This window comes from Canis lupus, chromosome 12, assembly GCF_003254725.2.
Source record: "Canis lupus dingo isolate Sandy chromosome 12, ASM325472v2, whole genome shotgun sequence".
NCBI lineage: Eukaryota > Metazoa > Chordata > Mammalia > Carnivora > Canidae > Canis > Canis lupus.
The window spans coordinates 41,407,261-41,423,641 of NC_064254.1; the positions used below are offsets into that span (position 1 = coordinate 41,407,261).

A 16,381-nucleotide genomic window follows, 5' to 3' on the forward strand; every position below is an offset into this window, starting at 1 on the left:
AGTAATAAAATACTGAATATATACTTTACTAAACTTAGCAAGTATTAAGCACTGCATTTCTGCCTATTCTTTAAAACATGGTCCCTAAGCATCAGTACTAAAGAATCTTTTTGTCCATCTGATTACTGCCAGAACTTGAAATAAAATAGGTTGGTTTTCCCTCCCTTCCCCCACCTCTCTCTCTCTCTCACACACACACACACACACACACACACACTCCACAAGTGATTTGTTAGGTAAATTCTTTTTTTTTTAATTTTTATTTATTTATGATAGTCACAGAGAGAGAGAGAGAGAGAGAGAGAGAGAGGCAGAGACACAGGCAGAGGGAGAAGCAGGCTCCATGCACCAGGAGCCCGACATGGGATTCGATCCCGGGTCTCCAGGATCGCGCCCTGGGCCAAAGGCAGGCGCCAAACCACTGCGCCACCCAGGGATCCTTGTTAGGTAAATTCTGAAGGGAAAGTTAAAAAAAAAACTCACCTTCTATAGTAGCATACTAATGCTTTTGTAAAGTTTTAACTTTTTTAGTAAGATGTATAAGAGTTTGTGAGGGTCACAGCAGCAAAAAGACATCGCATTCAAAGGTTTTCTGGAATAGAGTTTTACAATAAGGGACTACTTACAAAGGGAAGGAAGAGTAAAGCCCCTAAGGAGCAGCATTGTGAAGTCATTACCACCCCGGGCCTGAAGGCCCAGGGAGGAAGGAATGGCCCTGGACCCTGGTGAGAGGAACAGCCATGGAGGAGGGGCTACCTGATGAGGGGCAAGAGATGTGGCCATGGAAAAACAGAAGACTGCTCAAACAGCATGAGGGGAGAGGAGAGGATATGCCTCTCCCCCGCCCTCTCTCCTAACCCCTGCTGGCCTACCGGTGCTTCCCATCAGCTGAACCCAATTGCAAGGGTTGAAATAAGAAAGAAAAAATTTGGACCTCAAAAACAGATGTAAGCACAGAACAGTTGCAGTGCAGCCACCTCATGTCCAGGCGTTGCCCTACATTGAAAGGGCAACGTAGCCTGGTGATGTGTTCACTTGAAGTCAGCCTCTCCGGAAACAGAGCAGGACCAAAAAGGGGAAAGAATAGGTTTAGAGGGGCGAACGGAGGATGACTGGCACAAGGAACCCACAGCTATGCTAGACATCATAGATAGCCAGCTAGATGCCTGTTTAACTTCTTATTTTTGAAGCTGGTGAAAATGTAGGTTCTATTTAGTCATGCCACCTTTTCCTGGAGTGGGTGCTAGGTTATGTCATTTATATGTTCTGCTGGTGGAACTGTACACCATTTATATCTCTTTCCTGTACTTGCAGTGATATTCGGTGAGTCCCCAGTGTTCCTGCCAAAATCTGGACTAGACACAAGGCGGCTGCACTGCAACTGTTCTGTGCTTACATCTGTTTTTGAGGTCCACATTTTTTCTTTCTTTTTTCATTTTGTTGGAGCATGTCATAGATTCCTCAGAAAAATCTCAATTTTCTGAGACCTTTCATGTCAGAAAATGGCCTTGCTTTAACCCTTGGACAAGTAGTTTGGCCTAGTGTAAAATTTTAGGCTAAGAAACGCGTTTGTCTCAATAATTAAGGCATTGCATAGTTTTCTTGTCACACTTTTCCAAGTCTCTTATTATTTCTCTCAAAATGTGTCTCCTTGTCCGATTTCTTGGGATATTTTCATAACCTCTCCTAGCCTTCTTTATATGTCATTTTTATTTTGGCCAACTTGTTTTTTAACCTTTGTTCATCTCTCACAGCACCCTCTTATTTTAAGGCTGCCATCTTGTATATATGTGCATATATGTGTGGATGCACATAAATTTATGCATATATACACGTGTATATACGTGTATGTGTGTGTTGTCTTCATGTCTCAGGATATATATTAGAGCTATGACTTCTTTAGAAGTTTTGTTGTGTTTTCTGAACAATATTACTTTCTCCGGTTCCACTTTTCGTTTTTTCTGTCTTTTGTCTTAAGTATAATGATTTCTAGTTGTCTTTGTTGAAGACCAAGGCATCAACAGCTGGTTTGGATTGTGGTATATCCATACAACGGAATATTACTTAACTGTAAAAATGAAGTTCTGATACGTGCTGCAACATTGATGAACCTCTAGAACATCACTCGAAATAAGAGAAGTCAGCTACAGAAGGTCACATATTGTATGATTCCGTGTATAGGGAATATCCAGAATAGATAAATCCATGGAGACAGAGTGCACATTGGTGGTTGCCAGGGGCTGGAGAATGGTTTTATTTTGCTGCGACAGAAATGCTTTGGAACTAGATAGAGGAGCTGATTGCATGGCATTGCAAATGTACTATGTGCCACTGAATCATTCCCTCTAAAATGGTTAATTGTATGTGATGTGAATACCACCTCAAAAAGTTCTGTTTTAGATTGACTGACAATCTGTGGATGTGGATGTGTGGCTGGACAAGCAGTGGCCTTCATTTCTGGATGATTAGGCAAGGAGCCTCTCACTTAGAGAAGGCTCAACATTGCCGGTACATGAAAACATTTTCTTTGGGACTTTTTCCCAAGAAAAAATGTTCTGTTCTACCACCTACAGGGTAGCAGCCTCGTTTGTTAAGTGCCGGTTCTGGGGTCTGGCTGCTACATGAAGTTCCATGCTTTTCACCTTGTACATTTTCTATTCTTGCTCTGAACCAGATTTTCCTGGTCCCAAACGCTCTCCCTCTCAGTTTTTCCACAGACAAGGTCTCTGGCCTCCATGGAGCAGTAGACACTTTGTTCTCATGAGGGTGAGGGAAGAGAATCCCTCGGTTTTTTTCCTCTTGCCTCGACCCTACTGTGAGCTGCACCCGGACCCTCCCAGGGTCTTGGCACAGCTGGACAACCGCCTCTGGTCTGATGGGCTCAGTCTCCACCGTCCCTTCCTCCTCTGGCACAGCTCCCCTCACTGCTTTTGTTCTTCTGGCAACATGCTCATGTTCTCTCTCCTGTTTTCCTTGTCATTGGGTGTTATTCCTTAAAATAACTTCTTTCTTCATTATCATTTCCATGCCATTCCAGGAACGATGTTGTTCAATGGGCTACTTTAGCTGGAAGCCTGTATGTTTGTTTATTTTTAAATCTATTAGGGGAAATTTTATCACAGAATAAAAAAATACCTGCCCAATTGTCTGCTTTAAAATAAGCTGTGTTCCTGGGGAAGTTGACAAATTGCCTAATCATTATTGTGCCTGATTTTTAACTGTTAAAGTCGTGTTTGGAGGTGTTAAGGCGTGGCATGCCATGGGTGGGGGTAACCCACACTTACTCAATGCTAATTATGTGCCAAGAGAACACTGTACCTCCTCAGGCTTCAAGTGCAAATTTACTGAAATTGAACTACTGTGTCCTTGTCTTGTGTGATTGTTTTTGCAAAGTATCAATTCTCATAACCCCCTTTGAAGGAGGCAAAAATTAAATAAGGTAGTGTTTCTGGAGCAATAGAACATCAACCCTTGCTTCTAATACAGACTTTTCACATGCTATTTTCATAATTTGTTTACACCTTTGGACCTCCACTGTACCCACCCCCGCCCCCCGCCAAAACCCGCCCACAGGAAGATCCTGCCTTATTCATCACCATGCACAAAGTGGCTCAATGAATGATTGTACAGTATATGGAGATCCTGATATAGGATGATAATTTAAATAGAAGAAAATAAGCTGGAAAATGTAGAGTGAGGTCAGAATTCAATATCAGGATGACTAAAATTGAGAGCCTTACGTTCACAGATCACTACTCAGCAATCCTATGTTTCATTCTAAGAAATCCACTGGTACTTGTACATTTCATTTCAAGGACCAGAGACCGACTCATATTAGTTCATGCAAGGTGGAATTTATTCTTATAAATCTAATTGCAGGAGGGATCTAGGACTTATAAGAATTAGAAAGTTATCATAAGGTTGTTGTTTTTTTTAAATCTCCCTCTTTTCTTCCTCCATCTCTCTCTTGGGTCTCTTGGTAACTCTGCTTTACTACACACCAGTTTCATTCCTGTTTCTTCTCTACTTTCTCAATTCACTCATCACGTTGTGCCTGGCTGCCTTAAAATGGCATCCTGTACTTGGCTTTCTAGCTTGCCTTCACATAATTAATGAATTCAGTATTTATCAGTTTGAATTTCAGGTTCCCAGGAATAGGCATGGTTGGCCCAGCATGAGCCAGGTGTCCTCTCCTGGTCCACAGTTGGGAAAGGGCATACAGGTACACTGCTTATGGAAGGCTGGGGAAAGACGGCATCTCTCTTAGAATATACTTGACAGGTATCTCTGAAACAGAAGGTTAGATGAAGTGTGAATGAATGTGGTCTCCGGCAGAAGACTTTGTGAAGCTGGGGAAAACATAGCATGGGGGTGAGGGTATTCTCAGGCAACTCTGCCTGGTGCTGCTCTCGCTGTCATCAAACAGGAGCACTTACCTCCTCAAGAAATGGTGCATTTTCTTTCCTGCAGCCACATTTCTTAAGTCATCATTTGGATGCTGTCAGCTTATAAAGGAATTGACAAATAGAGCTTGGGAAAATGGACCCTGAGCTACACCAAGGCTTGGGAGTCACACAGGGACAGGGACAGGGACATGGGGATTGGTGAGTTCCCATCTCTGTGACCTTCTAAATGCTGTCTTTGCACACAGAGGTCACACATTGTCAACTAAAAAGGAGCTAGAGGAGGAGGCAGATTCGGAGAGAAAGAACATTGGGATGGAAAGATGCTCTAAGGAGCAGAGGTCATGTGTTGAATAGAGACAGTGGTCCTGAGAGTTGCATAATTAAAGTGACCTTTGTTTATTGTATCATTTTTAACATATATCCCCAGTGTGCTACTGTCTCTGAGAAATGGTGATTAATTGCAAGGACAGGAACGGACCAGAATTGGAAGCCTGTGTGGGCTCTGAAGCAGCACTAACTAATCAACTTCCTGTTTCTTCTCTACAATGGTCAGTTCAATCCTGCTCTCTTTGGTTATTTCCTTTCTTACCGTCAATCCCTCAGATCGAGGGAATCTGATCTCATTTGACTCAGAGTGAACTCTTCAGCCCCCAATCCAGGTTTGGTCAATCTGCTACAGCCTGAATAGGACTGGTTTTATAGGAAGTCCACCAATGCTTTCCTCTGAAAGGGGCCAAAGAGGTCAGGGTGGATAATGGGCGGGATGGTCCTTACTGACTTCCTGGGATAATCAGAGGTTGATATCATTGATTTTTCAGCCTCCCACCAGCCAGCAAGCTACCCTCAGTGTCCTTCCTGGCGCTAGAATAGCCCTGGGTCACTATTGTAGCTTCTCTGGAGGGATCCAGAAATAAGGCCAACCAAGGGCCATCACAGGACCTGCCAAGCCTTGTATAGGGCACATTTCTTGGAAAGTTCTCCAAAAGAGAAAGTTTTGAGTAGACTCTAGAACATAAAATGGATATTTATACTGTGGAAGAGAGCAGAAAACCCTATACAGGAAGGGGCACATGTAAGATTTGATGGGAGAAAAGGAGATCAATTTGGCCTAGCAGTTTTAAGTGACCCTTTTCTCATAAAAGTGGCCTAAAATTTCAAAAATTACAACCTGCTTGAATTTTAAACTTAATGGATGTTGTTCTGTCAACTCTCAGACTTGAAATGCAAGTTGCATTAACCAAAGATGTGCCTTTAGATGTAAGTTTAAATAAAGCACCTCTAAAGAAGACTCAAATTCTATGTAATTTTACATAATTAAATGTAGCTATTTTGTCATACTACAATTTTCCGCTTTGCTCCTTGTGTCTACAATTTTGATGTTCGTCATGGATTTGGATGGTTTATTTCAGTGCAAGCTTACCCACATTTGTAGGGTGCAGATGGTAATTACTCTCTACCCAAAACCAGACAAGATGCCCCAAGTTCTCAGTTTGATGACACTTGGAAAATTTTTAGCAAAGAAAATAGTGAACACTCTTCAAATCTGGGCACAAACAATGGAGGCAAAAGTAGTTGCATAAAGTCACTTTTATTTCTGCTGCTGTTCTGCTTTTTCTACTTTTCTCTTCATGTCACTATGAGAAGGGATTGAGCTTATGGACCTCAGCATTTCTAAAAAGGCTGAGACTACCAGATAATTCCAAGGGCTAACATGGATTTGATTATAAGAAACTTTTTTCAAGAGCCTATCTTTTTTTCTTTTCTAAGATTTTTATTTATTTATTTATTTATTTATTTATTTATTTATTTATTTATGATAGGCAGAGAAAGAGAGAGAGAGGCAGAGACACAGGCAGAGGGAGAAGCAGGCTCCATGCCAGGAGCCTGATGCGGGACTCGATCCCGGGACTCCAGGATAGTGCCCTGGGCCAAAGGCAGGCGCCAAACCGCTGAGCCACCCAGGGATCCCCTCAAGAGCCTATCTTTAGGAACTTCTTTCTTGTCTCTTTGAACATCAAAGTCTGAGGTCCTGTGAGTCTTATGTACAATTATTCTCTTGCTGTCACCCATGAAAATTGATGTTTTGAACTTTCTACACTTTTTGTGTATAAAATTATCCATATACTTAGGCCCTCGAAATTAGAAGCGTTGACCTCATTCTAGGAGCATTGTTGTACGAACTATTAGGATAGCATAGTGTAGGGCCGTGAGCCAAGGAGATTACAAAAGAAATGCAGGATCAAGTCCATGATCCCAGGGCATATGATGCAGTTAAGCAGAAAGAGTACAGCAGGATTTTAAAGTTTTCTTTTAAAATAGATAATCTTGGGGCACCTGGGTGGCTCAGTGGTTGAGCGTCTGCCTTTGGCTCAGGTCGTGATTTTGGGATCCTGGGATCCATTCCTGTATCAGGCTCCCAATGGGGAGCCTGCTTCTCCCTCTGCCTATGTCTCTGCCTCTTTCTCTGTGTCTCTCATGAATAAATAGTAAAATCTAAAATAAAATAAAATAGATAATCTTGTCTCTCTAAACATCTGAGAAGATCTACATAAAAATATTGAGAGTGAGAGTACAAAGAATACGTTAGTGTAACCAAAATTGTGTAGGTGGCTTGTAGGGGACTAACATTTGGGCCATTCTGTGCTTACTTGTCAAAGCTTTACAGCTAGTCCTGGGCTCCTTTAAAGGACAACAGCGTTGGTGTTATTTATGCCACTGACGTGCAGACATTTGAGGCCATGAGGTAGAAGCTTCAAACAATTCACAAGTACTTCCAGCCAACACTCTACACCCTTTCTTCCTTACAAAGTTTGGAATGACTAATAATAGTCCTACAGTGATGTTCTGCAGCTTCTTTCTTTTGAAATTCCTGTGTGTGTATGAGTCATGTGCACTAGGATTTAGAGAATGTTTATCACTCACATATTTGTATTTTTTACTTGAACTCAAACGTGCAATTACCCAAACCTTAAATGAATAAAACTAACCAAGGAAAAGAAAGAACAGCTCGCTAGCATCCTCAAGCCACGCCACAAATGACCAGAGAGCTCTGAAATGGACTGGCTGCTATAAGGTCTGCAGAGATGTGCAGATAATTGAATTAGGCATTGCTGTGGTGTCAGAAAAGGATATTCGATGGATGGGGGAGGGAGGGGATCTGGGTCTATTTCTGGTTTGATGTGGGGTGAGGAGGACCCAAGCCATTTGGTGGTAAAGATGGCCCTGCTCTCTGATTTTCCAAAGTAATCCTCAGACAAGTATTATCCTACAAGTAAAATGGATTTATCAATCCATTTCAGAGGTAAATAGAGCCTGTTTTCACTCATTTTCTTTTCTACAAGCACCTTTGTTTACGGCCACTTACACCAAAGTGAGGGAACCCAATCATATGTCAAGAGCTTCAAACTCAGCAGTTCTCAGCTGAGATTAAAACCCAAACTTGTTCACACTGTAAAATCAGACTCATCATAACAGGAACAAGTGTTGGCAATTCACAGAAAGTTAGATTTGCTCCTACTTTGGCTTTCCCTGTACAATCAGTGAACCTGTTGAAAGCCAAGTTGGGGCCAGGAATTCATTCTGAGCAGGAGGTATAATATGACACCGTTGGAAATATTTGAAAAGCAAACGATCTCCATACAACTGGTATGAGTCTCTCAGGTATAATCACTCAGAGATGCCTTATGGTGTATGCAGTTTGTGTTTTTATTAGTATGGAGTGTGTTTCAATTTTCTGCAAGCCAATTTCAGTCTCTAGACCAATGCCATAACCTTGAACCTGGAATAATCAAAGCAGGAATTTCCCTGTTTGGCACTGAGCTCTCCTCATTAGCTGTTAATGAGGCAGATGTTGTAGAGCCAAGCCCCATGTGGGCCATTTGGCTTCATACTGAGAGAAATATCTTTCAAAGACACAGATTGAATTCCCATCTCTAGGCAACATCAGGCAGATGCCTATCATGGGACACAATTTGATCTTGAAGTAAAAGTATGGATGTTAGTGTACTTACTGCAGCCCATACCTATAACTGGAGGGAAAAGCACTGAATATGGCCTGCTGTCAGAACAACCCTAGCATCCTGTTTGTAACCATAGTCAGCAATAGTTCCCTTTAATGGTAAGAGAAAAATCTGCAAACAAAGGAAAGGAAAATATAAAATTACCTATGTATGAAACTCCAATTTTGACTTATTATCCAAGAGTCCTGTTGACCTAAAAGTGACATTTCGTTCTGCAGGGAACGTTTTACATAGTATTTTCAGTGTCATTCTTGGTTTTTATGTCTAATTATAAAAATCTCCAGTTGTCTCATTTCATAATATAGTGTCTAAACACTATAAAGAGTAGAAAATAAGGTATATAAGTCAATTTATCCAACCAGCTACTGACCCATCCATCCATCCATCCATCCATCCATCCATCATCCATCCATCCATCCAAACTTCCAATATACTTTCTAGGAGTATAGATTATCTTTGCTGCATTAATGTTCTCTTTGCTGCCTCCTTAGTCCTTTCAAATCTGGTTTCTAATCCAGCTATTCTCCTCATATTGCTCTCTTAAGAGTTTACCAAATCAACTTCTATTTGTCTATTCTTAGTCCCCAGCCTGGGTTCAGAAGGAAAGAAAGGCAGACTTCAGAGGTGAGTCATCTCCCTGAACACTTGGCCCTATGCCAGTCAGAGGGCAGGCATGCAGTCATGTCCTGTCCCCACACCCCAGCAAGGGAGCTGTTCCAGGCCTGTATCTGAACAAATAGCCAAAAACTTTCTTTCCCAAACACTTCTCTTTTGACTTCCATGGTTCTGATTATCCCGGTTCCCCTTAAACCTGATAGTCCTCCCAAAAGATTGGCTCCATAATTTGTGGGACCCAGTACAAATTAAAACATGGGTTCCCGGGCAGCTGGGTGGCTCAGTGGTTTAGCGCTGCCTTCAGCCCAGGGCCTGATCCTGGAGTCCTGGGATCGAGTCCCATGTTGGGCTCCCTGCATGGAGCCTGCTTCTCCCTCTGCCTGTATCTCTGTCTCTCTCTCTCGTTCTGTCTGTCATGAATAAATAAATAAAATCTTTAAAAATTTTTTTTTAAAAACATCCCATGTTCAAAAAAGGAAAAGGTACCAGGAAAGCTTTTCCTTTTCCCTTGCAGTTACTCTCTTCACTTGTGATGGTGTCTTTTTATTTGCTATTTACTATCATTCTAGATAAAGAAAAATTCAAAATTTTCAATTCCTAATAGGAATTTTACCATTTGTTTTTACATTGTACGACACCAATTTAAATGAAAATTTAAAAGCAGTTAGCTTATATGTAGAATCACGGAAATGACACCATTAGTATTTTGTAGCTCATAGTCACAGGTAGTTCATTCTTATCAGAACAATGGAATCAAACAAACCGTACAAAACAAACTGCTGGTTTTCAGTTTCATTTCTTGATATGTACACATTCTACTAACACACTCTTGAATCTGCTCACTGATGAGTAAGGAAGGACTGGAAAGAAAGGGAACTGTGGGTTGTCTTATCTTTCCTTTTCTTTCCATGTCATCATTCTGGTTTATATGGCTGGCTAATACAGGGAAGTAACACAAATAGGAAAGGATAAGATTGTTTCATGATTAGTTATGTTTCCTGGAATGCCATTGATTCCCTTCAAACCAGCAAATTGTGGCTTGAACACAAATCATAGCCTCTTGGAGCTTTCAGCCTTCCTCCAACTCTCCCTCCCTCAGTTGAAGGTTACCTGGTACTCACTTTGAGTCTTGCCAAGCTTCCACACATCGCAGGCACGGGAATTCTGTGCTTAGGAGATGGCAGGGATGTTCTCGTGAATCAAGAGACAAGGAATGGATTGTGGACATGAATATTTTGTGTATATCCACTACTTACATGTTCTGTTGTCCCATCCAACTTTATTTTATTTTTTTAAGACTTTATTTATTTATTCATGAGAGACAGAGAGAGAGGCAGAGACATAGGCAGAGGGAGAAGCAGGCTCCCTGTGAGGAACCTGATTCAGGACTTGATCCCAGGATCCCGGGATCCTGATCAGAGCCAAAGGCAGATGCTCAACCACTAGAGCCACCCAGGTGATCCTCCCATCCAACTTTAGTTACAAAACATAAGTTCAGAGATAAAATGATTAAGAATTTCAAACCATAGTAATAGAGCATTTCACCAGGCTGGAGCCCTGTTGGGCATGGAGCTTTGTGAGGCAGAACTGATCACACAGCCATGAAGCTATTCTTGGGCTCTCTCTGGTTTTCTGTTTCATTCAGTCCACTTAATAAGTGTCATGTGTAATTTTGTCATCATCTTCTTCCCTTTCTAGATTTTATTCACTGTTAGAGATTCAATTTACACCTCTCTGTCTCTATCCTCCAGCTATTCCCCAGACTGAATATCTAAGGGCCTGCTGGACACATCTCACCACATAACATGTCTAGAGTAAAATCTATCATTTTTCTCCTGAAGCTGTTCCTCCCTTACTGCTGGAGCCAAAACTCAGTCATTTGGTCTGCAGTCTGCACAGTGCTGATAATGTGGCAGTTGCTCAATATACACTGGTGTATTGGTCACATTGAAAATCAGCTTCCAGTTACAAATTGGTAATATTCAGTCTCAATCATTTAGAAGTTGGTTGTTCTGGTTGTAGATGATCCCTATATTTATTTCTTTTTTACTTTAAAAATTATTCTTATATCTTCAAGACATTCTACAGAAACAAGGGAATTAACGTAAAGTTTAGCCATCAATTTCTACTTACCACTAACTGAAAACTTTTAACTGGAAAGGCATCGATATTAACAGTTACAGTGGATACTGAGATATTGGATTTCACTAACATGCTCACAGCTTTGCCTTTGGTCATTCCAAAATAAAAAGTTTCATTTCTTCTTATCCCTGTCTCTCAGTCTCTCTCTGTCTCTGACTCTTTCCTTTTAAAAAATTCTGCCAATGACAGTTTAGACTTAGTCCTCTTCAAAGCCACATTGGCTACTGTCTTATTTGTATTCTTTGTTGCAAGAATTGTAATTGGATGGACTTTAATTATGGTGTCTTGATATTTCCAGTGCTTCCCACTTCTGGTTAAGCCATAAATACAATGGCAGTATTTTGTGTTGTTTTTCTGGCACTCTTAGTTCAGACTAGAACCCAGGAAAGGGTCAAAGGTATTAAAAACACCACCACCAACGAAAAGGAGAGAAATAGAACCAATAAAGAAAGATGGGGGTTTGGATTATTTCAAACCTCTTTATGGTATTTAATTTATATTTAAATGAAGTTCAAGTCAGTTCTTGTTTTTATGGGACCCTCCAAGCCAATTTCTAGCCATCTTTGCTTTAGGTTTGGCATGTGGAAAGACTAAACTGCCTTCTTCCCTGACTGGGGCTCATCCAGTCACTAACTGCCTGCAGCACTGAGGTAGAATTTTACTTATTTCAGATGGCCCAGGCGCTGGAAATAATGTGCTACTTGTATAATAAATCCAAAGAAATGCCAAAATAACATGTGGCTTCCAAAAGTGGCCCACAGAACTGTTAGGCACAAGAAATGGGAAGCCAACTTTGAATTCAGTATCAATGTGTCTGTCCAAATCTACCTTCTGGCAGAAATTAAAGTACAGTTATTTGTCAAATTTAAAAGTAAGATTTTAAGTAACACTTCCTTCTAGACTATTCTAAGATATATTTCATTAAAGGAACATTTTAGTAATCCTTGAATTTGGAGGCACCCAAAACTATTTTAAACTATTGCTTTAAATAGTCTTAAAAGTTCTGTGACATTTCATTATGCAACTTCAAAGGCAATAACGGGATCAATCAAAAAAACATTGATTGGATTTTTGGTGCATCTGGCACTGGTATAAAACAGTAAAATGAATAACTCTTCCTTTCAGAAAATAAATCTTTTTGAGATAACAATAACATAGGCATATGAATTTTAAGAGGACAACACAATATAGTACATAGTCTTGTTGAAGAGCTCAGAAGAAGAAACCAGATTGCTATGGGGAGGAGAAGTAAGGCTTAAACTGTCTTTCTCCCTCGAAGTTAGTGAGGACCAAAGAGGTTAGTTAGCCTTTTAGGCCTTGTGGAAAACAAAATGCCTATGGGGTTTTATACATTGGTAGATGCTGCATTATATTTTGCATTTCTTTACCTGTAGAAGGACATGACATTACCAGAGACTAAGCAGTGTGGCATAGTGAAGAGCTGAGGTGTGACCTGAGTTATGGAGGAAGGTAGGAACTTGAAAGAGTAGGTTGTCTTGATAGAGTAAGAAATTATTTCTTACTGGGAGTAAGATGGCAGAGAAAGGTAAGAAAGATCTCTTCAGGTCCTTTATTTTTAATAGGGTTGTCTTTCTAATATTGAGTTGGAGGAGTTCTTTATATATTCTAGATACAAATCCTTTATCAGATGATTTACAAATCAGATTTCTCCCTTTCTGTGGATTAGCTTTTTACTGTCTTCATGGCATAGTTTGTAGCACAAAAGTTTTTATTTTTAATTTTTTTTAAATCTATTTGAGAGAGAAAGAGAGCGTGTGTGCACATTCCCAAGGGAAAGGGAAAGAAAGAAAATCCAAGTAGACTCTCCACTGAGTGCAGGGCCTGACAGTACAGGGCTCCATCTCATGGCCCAGAGATCATGACCTGAGCTGGTCAACAGTCAGATGCTTAACCAACTAGGCCACCCGGGGTCCCCTGTAGCACAACAGTTTTTAACTGTAACTCCAATATATCTATTTTTTCCTCTGTTGCTTGTGTTTTTGGTGTCATAGTTAATAATTATTTGCCAGACCCAAGGTCATGAAGATTTACTCCTATGTTTTCTTATAAGAGTTTGTGAATTTTATTTCTTCCATTTAGCCTTTGGTCCACTTTGAGTTAATTTTTGTATATGATGTAAAGTAAGTCCAATTCCATTCTTTTGCATGTGGTTATCCATTTGTCCCAGTGCCATTTGTTGAGCAGATTATTACTTTGCCACTGGATGATCTTGACACCCTTGTCAAAAACCAGTTGATCATGGATGTATGGATGTATTTCTGGACACTCAGTTCTATTCTACTGGTCTATATATCTATCTTATACCAATACCACACTGTTTTGATTACTTAGGCTTTGTAGTAAGTTTTCAAATGGAGAACTGTAATTCCTCCCTTGTTCTTCATTTTAAGGATCATTTTAGCTATTCTGAATCATTTGCAATAATGCTGATTTTAGAATCAGTTTGTCCATTTCTACAAAGAAGTCAGCTGGGATCTGATAGGGATTGTAGGTCAGTCTGGGGAGTATTGCCATCATAACAGCAGTAAGTCTTTAGTTCCATGAACCTGGAATGTTTTTCCATTTATTTAGATCTTTAGTTTTGTTTTTTTTTTTTTTGACAATGTTTTGTAGTTTTCAGAGTATAAGTTTTGCATTACTTTTGATAAATTTATTCCTAAATATTGTATTCTTTTTGATGATACTATTGTGAATAGAATTGTTTTCTTAAGTTTCATTTTTGGATTGTTCGTTGTGTAGAAAAACAAGTGATGTTTTATATATTGGTCTTAAATCCTCTAACCTTGCAGAACTCCTTTATTAGTTCTAGTAGTTTTTTAGCGAATTCCTTAAGATTTTCTCTATCCATGATCATGTCATCTGCTAAAAGAGAAGATATTACTTCTTCCTTCTGTATCTGTGGGGAATATTATCTCTCTTAGGTCTGGAGGCTAGGTGTATAGTTCAGGCATACAAAGTGATAAGATACTTTTTTTTTCTGTCTCTCATAGGTACTTCCTAATCTTCTTTCACCATATTTGTATGGTCTGTTACAGAGATTCCTGTTACTTCATGGCATTCACTGTTATTCTTACATCCCTTTTGACTAAGGTAAAACCTCTTATACAGATAAGCCCTATATAATCAAAGTCAATGACACCTCTGAGAATAGAATTATCACATGCTAATTAATTGTCTGTAACCCTGGAGCCAGAATGTGGGTCATGCCAAATATTCAATATATTAGGTCCCTTCTTCCTTCTGTTGAAATTAAATATATTTTGCCTTTCACTCACAATCTATTTAGCCACCAGAGAGAGTTTTATGCCTGATGTTTTTTCTCACCAGCTACTATTTAATAATTATATGGTGTTTATTCATTTTTCTCCCAGTTCATCACATTTTAAATATTAATCACACTTGATGAGGTCAGCAGGTTTTTGAACAAAAACATTTTCCTATATCTTCACTGAGATGTGTCTGGTGTTTAATTTTTATCAGCTTTTATATCTATACACATTTCACTAAATTATGCATCTATGGTTATTTCTGATAATATTTCTTTTTCTTCTTTTTTTATAGAGATTGAGAGAGAGAGTGCATGTGAGGGGCTGAGAGGGGCAGAGGGAAAATCTTAAGCAGGCTCCATGTCCAGTGCAGGACTCCACACAGGACTCCAACTCAAACTCTGAGATCATGACCTGAGCTGAAATCAAGAGTCAGATGCTTGATCGACTGAGCCACCCCAGTGCTCCTATAAATTTTAAATAAATTCTGCATCACTTCTTTGTTAAGGGCATTTCTAATACCAGGAAATGGTTTATTCTTTATTTTGCAGAGAAACAGAATGGCGAGCCCTGTAATTCCCATGGCATCTGTTTTATTAACAATTTTAACAACCAATGGCTCTGTTCTTTAGAAATTTAGAAATGTGTTTCATATTTTGCATATTGAGTGTAATTCTCTGAGGCTTGGAGAAATTCCCAACACCTGATTAAATAAGATAAACATGTCAAATGAAGGTTTTTTAATATATTATTTGTTATGTTTCTATTAAACACAATATAATTTGTGGTAAACTGGAACCGATGAGGTAAAGAACTTATTTGATGGCCAGTAAATGTATTTTGATGGCAATGAGGACATATTCCAAGAAGAAGCAATTGTTGAAAATGTTTACCATCATCCTTGATGCATTTTTGACAATCATGGACTCCAGTCTAAAAAGTATGTTTTTTTTCTTTCAATCATGAAATCTGTCTAAAAATATTTGAAAGACGTAATAATCATTTATAATACTCTGGGTTCTGGAAATATCAAAGCATAAATTGTGGCTTATTAATTTTGGTTCAGGCAAAGTTGTATAAAAAAGAAAGTTGTAAGAAAATTATTGAAATAGCATTGAGATAAATAATGGCATTTGAAATCATCTGCTGTCATCCAGAAAGTTTATAATTCTTGCTGCAGAGAGGCAAGGTTTATATTCATTAGATTTGAAACATATTTTCTTTGTATTACCAAGATCTACTTTATGCATGCATTTCACCGAAAATCCCTATGTAAAACCCTTTTAATCAAGTAGCATCAGTGAGGTCTTCACGCCTCAGGTTTGTGTAGAATCTCTGTTCAGCACAACCTGCTGGCCTGCCCTGTACTTCCCATATCCATCCAAATGTCCATCGCTTTCTCGAGGGAATTATATCTTCCCTGATCCTCTCTTCCTTCCACTTTTGCCTTGGAAGTCTTCCCTGTCTTGAAAACTATTAAAACACACACACACTTCAATTTGAAATAGCTCTTTACTTAAAACAAAACCAAAAAAATGCCAAAGGATAAATGCGGCAATCAGTGAAATATAATTAAGGGATTCTTATTAGGGGCACCTGGATGATTCAGTCAATTAAGCATCTGCCTTCAGCTCCATTCCTGATCCCAGGTCCTGGGATGGAGCCCTGCATCTGGCTCCCTGCTCAGCAGGGAGTCTGCTTCTCCCTACCCAGCTTGCATGTACTCTCTCTCTGTCAAATAGATAAATAAAATATTTTTTAAAAGATTCTTATTAATAAAATTCAATTATATTTTCTTTGTTCATAAATTTAAATCACATAGTTTACTCTTTAGCAGTTAATGCATTCTTATCTTTAATATTGTACTTCATTTCAATCATTATTTTTGCATTTATGGTTAGTGTATAAGTCA

The 16,381-nt window shown here is 39.4% G+C and overlaps 1 protein-coding gene across 1 annotated transcript in view; it reads left to right on the top strand.

The window, feature by feature from the left end:
- BCKDHB (branched chain keto acid dehydrogenase E1 subunit beta) overlaps positions 1-16,381 on the top strand; it is a 448,915-nt gene that overhangs the window by 224,787 nt on the left and 207,747 nt on the right. The gene's annotated exons all lie outside the window — the stretch shown is intronic.